The 4,839-nt window shown below is 44.9% G+C and overlaps 1 pseudogene; it reads left to right on the top strand.

Annotated features, from left to right (window-relative positions):
- The first annotated feature begins 459 nt into the window (after positions 1-459).
- LOC105002893 lies at positions 460-1,626 on the top strand (annotated as a pseudogene).
- Positions 1,627-4,839: the final 3,213 nt, after the last annotated feature.

The raw sequence follows: 4,839 nt of genomic DNA, 5'->3' as shown, positions 1-4,839 counted from the left end.
TCATGTTTTCATACATTTTATTTACTATGAGTAGCAGATGAAGTTCAGAGACAAAGAATTTCTGAAGTGGTAGAAATTCTATAAGAATTACCCTTCAGAGAAGACCATCCTGAGAAATTTTTAAATGAATTTTGCTTATCTCTCCATTAAGAAAGAAATTGCCAATGTTCCTATATTATTCACATCCACAAAAGTTAAATCACAATTTTCTTTCTTTCTTTTTCCTTTTTTTCATTGTAAGTAGATATGAATCCAAAGTAATGTGTGAATAATAAATAAAATACAACCTGCAAGTTACCTGCTTTGAACAATACGGAGATTTTTATATCAGCTCTTAAATCCTAGATCTTCATTGCTTCAAGAAACTGAACTTTTTCATTTTGTTTAATTTTATTAAAAAAAAAACAAACAAATTGGGAAACAGGAAAAGAAGGGAAGAAGGAAGAACAGAGAAGAGGAGAGGGAGGAGGAGGGAGGTGGCGGCGCCGTGGCAGAGGAGCAGGAGCAGGAGGGGGATGGCGAGGAGAAGGCTCCTGGGTGGCATGGCGCTCCTGCTCCTCCAGGCGCTGCCCAGCCCCCTGTCAGTCAGGGCTGAACCCCCCGCAGGATAAGGAAACCTGCATGGGTACCAACAATCAAAGCTACATCTGTGACACAGGACAATGCTGTGGACAGTCTCAGTGCTGCAACCACTACTATGAACTCTGGTGGTTCTGGCTCGTGTGGACGATCATCATCATCTGAGCTGCTGCTGTGTCTGCCACCACCGCCGAACCAAGCATCACCTTCAGTCCCAGCAGTGGCAGCATGACATCAACCTGATCGCCTACGGGGAAGCCCACAATTACTCAACGCTGCCATTTTATTTCAGGTTTTTGCCAAACTATTTACTACCTCCTTATGAGGAAGTGGTGAACCGACCTCCAACTCCTCCCCCAGCATACAGTGCCTTCCAGCTCCAGCAACAGCAGCAGCAGCAGCAGCTACCTGCACAGTGTGGCTCTGCAGGCAGCAGCCCCCCAGGCACCGACCCCACCAGGGGCTCCCAGGGGGCTCAGAGTAGCCCCTTGTCCGGGCCCAGCAGAAGTAGCACGCGACCCCCAAGCGTCACTGACCCTGAGCCCTCCAACATGCCAGCAGACCCAGCAGCCAAGAAAACCTCTGGCATGGAGCCCGGCGGCTCTGTGGCTGGCCTGGGGAGGTGGACCCCACGGCCTTCCTGGACAAGGATTCCGAATGTAAGGAGGAGCTTCTGAAAGAGTACAGCTCTCTGAGCAGGGCAGCACCCTCCCTGACAACAAAGACAAGACACCTGGCAGACACCGCCGCTTCACAGGTGACTCAGGCATCGAGGTGTGTGTGTGCAACCGGGACCACCATGACGATGACCTCAAAGAGTTCAATGTGCTCATCGACGATGCTCTGGACAGGCCCCTGGACTTCTGCGACAGCTGCAATGTGCGGCCACTTGCCGACGAGGAGGAAGGTCTCTGCCAGCCCTCCAAGGAGCAGGCCCGGGAGTCTGGGCATCCACACCTGCCAAGGCCGCCTGCCTGTCTGCTGCTGCTGAACACCATCAACGAGCAGGACTCCCCAAACTCCCAGAGCAGCAGCTCCCCCAGCTAGAGTAGGTCCTGGCTATACCTGAGATCTTGGCGATGCAACCAGGGTAGGGGAAAACCATGCGAGAAGCATTAAGTAACTGTGTTCCTTCCCCCGCACCCCTTGCTCCTGCATTTTCCTGCATCTCCAGGTACAGTTTGGGGTGTGGGTGGCTTGCCCTACACAGAAACACAGTACCGTGGAGGGCTGAGAAGTTATGCTGTGACTCATTCCTCATACCCCACCCCATTCCCCTTTACCTCTTTTAAAGTCACATCTCACTGCCTGCTTGGGTCAGAGAGATGTGTGTTCAAAAGCCCTCAAGGACGGAATGAGACCGTGCCCTGAGGTGACTCTTGGTGATGGAATGGATGTGCTTTCCAGTGTTAGTTTATGAGAACCTCGCTGCATCTCTGTCCCGAGGAGGTGGCTGGTCTCAGCCCTGGATGAAGAAGGAAGCTCACAGAGGCCCAGGGATTGTTTCCCCTTGCTACCAGCATCTGTGAAGCCAGAACTGTGTTCTGCTGTGGTGGGGAGGAGAGTTGACTGCAGTTGTGTGGTGGATTGGTAAGGGACTTGTGCTCTCAAATTCCAGCTGACGAGCTCGCGGTGCCAGGGTGTTCTGGAGGGGCTCCTCCCTTCTCAGCAGGATCTGGCTGGCCACAGGTTGGTTTCAGGCTGGAAGATTATATACCTGCCTTTTGTTTTGTTTTTTAAAGGAAAAAAAAAAACAACAACAAAAGCAAGCTGAAAACAAGAACTTGACCAGTGGGCAGGCAAGAATTCTGTTTTGGAAAAGGGAAGTTTGTGTCTTTTTCTCAACTTGGCCTTCAAAGAGCCTGGCTATAGTTCAGCCAGGAGATACATAATGTGCAGGCTTGGGTGGGGGCTGTCTTTGGAACTCCTGTGGATGAGCAGGAGGCCCTGCAGTGTGGCAGCAGATGGAGGTGCAACTTCCCGTTGTCTCTGCCCTTTGATCTGCACCCATGGGTGACCAGTGCCCTCCCTCCGTCCCAGACACACGTCTGCCGGCCTTCACGTCTCACTGTTTTCTACGAACAAATGAGGCTGTGGGTCCTGAGGAAGGGCAGGCCCAAAGTCTGGCTCTCGCACAGTATTTTCTCTTGATTCTGAATAAGTTGTTTGTTTATTTGTTTATTTTTTCAAAATGACCACTTGGAAAAAGAATGCTTTGGTTATCTGTGGTTTTCATGCCCTTTGCCTGCTCTGCACCACCCCTTGAGTGGGGTATCTGATTTTTGTAGCCTATGTAAAGAGTCTCAGTAGCCCAGATAGGAGAGTGTAGGCAGCCCTCCTGAAGGACCACAGGATCCTTACTTCCTGTAGTTTCGTTTCAGAAACCAGGTGAGCTTTGATAGGAATAATCTGAATGGAGAAAGCAAACTGCCGAAACTAACATTCCCTGCCCAACCCTGTTCACATGAAGAGCTTGGTTCTTCCCCGACTCTTGAATGATGCTATTCAGAATAGGCGTTGACGTTTTGGTTGAGAAAGGAAGGTATAAACAGGGGACACATACAGACTGAAAGTGAAGGGCTGGAATAAGATTTTCCATGCAAATAGGGACCAAAAGAAAGCAGGAGTAGCAATGCTCATATTAGATAAAATAGACTTTAAAACAAAGGCTGTGAAAAGAGACAAAGATGGTCACTACATAATGATCAAAGGATCAATCCAAGAAGAAGATATAACAATTATAAATATATATGCACCCAACACGGGAGCACCGCAATATGTAAGAAAAATGCTAACAAGTATGAAAGCAGAAATTTACCATAACACAATAATAGTGGGAGACTTTAATACCCCACTCACACCTATGGATAGATCAACTAAACAGAAAATTAACAAGGAAACACAAACTTTAAATGATACAATAGACCAGTTAGACCTAATTGATATCTATAGGACATTTCATCCCAAAACAATGAATTTCACCTTTTTCTCAAGCGCACATGGAACTTTCTCCAGGATAGATCACATCCTGGGCCATAAAGCTAGCCTTGGTAAATTCAAAAAAATAAAAATCTTTCCAAGCATCTTTTCTGACCACAATGCAGTAAGATTAGATCTCAATTACAGGAGAAAAACTATTAAAACTTCCAACATACGGAGGCTGAACAACACGTTGCTGAATAACCAACAAATCACAGAATAAATCAAAAAAGAAATCAAAATTTGCATAGAAACGAATGAAAATGAAAACACAACAACCCAAAATCTGTGGGACACGGTAAAAGCAGTCCTAAGGGGAAAGTTCATAGCAATACAGGCATACCTCAAGAAACAAGAAAAAAGTCAAATAAATAACCTAACTCTACACCTAAAGCAACTAGAAAAGGAAGAAATGAAGAACCCCAGGGTTAGTAGAAGGAAAGAAATCTTAAAAATTAGAGCAGAAATAAATGCAAAAGAAACAAAAGAGACCATAGCAAAAATCAACAAAACCAAAAGCTGGTTCTTCGAAAGGATAAATAAAATTGACAAACCATTAGCCAGACTCATTAAGAAACAAAGGGAGAAAAATCAAATCAATAAAATTAGAAACGAAAATGGAGAGATCACAACAGACAACACAGAAATACAAAGGATCATAAGTGACTACTATCAACAATTATATGCCAATAAAATGGACAACGTGGAAGAAATGGACAAATTCTTAGAAAAGTACAACTTTCCAAAACTCGACCAGGAAGAAATAGAAAATCCTAACAGACCCATCATAAGCATGGAAATTGAAACTGTAATCAAAAATCTTCCAGCAAACAAAAGCCCCGGTCCAGACATCTTCACAGCTGAATTCTACCAAAAATTTAGAGAACAGCTAACACCTATCCTGCTCAAACTCTTCCAGAACATTGCAGAGGAAGGTAAACTTCCAAACTCATTCTATAAGGCCACCATCACCCTAATACCAAAACCTGGCAAAGATCCCACAAAAAAAGAAAACTACAGGCCAATATCACTGATGAACATAGATGCAAAAATCCTTAACAAAATTCTAGCAATCAGAATTCAACAACACATTAAAAAGATCATACACCATGACCAAGCGGGCTTTATCCCAGGGATGCAAGGATTCTTCAATATCTGCAAATCAATCAATGTAATACACCACATTAACAAATTGAAAAATAAAAACCATATGATTATCTCAATAGATGCAGAGAAAGCCTTTGACAAAATTCAACATCCATTTATGATAAGAACTCTCCA

Source organism: Bison bison, unplaced genomic scaffold, assembly GCF_000754665.1.
Source record: "Bison bison bison isolate TAMUID 2011002044 unplaced genomic scaffold, Bison_UMD1.0 scf7180017864459, whole genome shotgun sequence".
NCBI classification, from domain to species: domain Eukaryota; kingdom Metazoa; phylum Chordata; class Mammalia; order Artiodactyla; family Bovidae; genus Bison; species Bison bison.
The sequence above is the reverse complement of the archived record's forward strand: the minus strand, read 5'-3'. Positions and strand labels throughout refer to the sequence as shown.